We start from the raw sequence: 492 nt of genomic DNA, 5'->3' as shown, positions 1-492 counted from the left end.
AAAAAAACTTAATTTAAATTAACCTTGTAGTTAGGTTATTAATTTATTTAAATAAATATTAAGATTTTAATTAAATTGGACTAATTTAATAGTTAGTTTATTAATTTATTTAAATAAGTATTTTGTGTATGTAGCAACTCAATGACTAATAACAAATTTTGGAATGGAGTTCCGATTCGCAACGAATTAGTTCTTGTCCTACCAAATAAAAAAATACCATAAAAATAAAAATACCAAAAGTTTAATATTTATTTTGTATATATAACAATTTATTAATCAATTATAAACTTTAAATAAAGCTCCTACTGAACCATTAGACTTGGAAATATGGTGGACAATCAGAAAAAATATACAAGAGATTATTATTACCATATCCAATGATGAAATAATATAGGTTAACTAATTTGTAACAAATAATATTAATAGAATTTAGTTAACATATAATTTTAGAATATATAATAAAATTATTATTATTAAAACTTTTTAAATTTT

The sequence above is a fragment of the Arachis duranensis genome, chromosome 2 (assembly GCF_000817695.3).
Source record: "Arachis duranensis cultivar V14167 chromosome 2, aradu.V14167.gnm2.J7QH, whole genome shotgun sequence".
Classification (NCBI taxonomy): Eukaryota; Viridiplantae; Streptophyta; class Magnoliopsida; order Fabales; family Fabaceae; genus Arachis; species Arachis duranensis.
The sequence above is the reverse complement of the archived record's forward strand: the minus strand, read 5'-3'. Positions refer to the sequence as shown.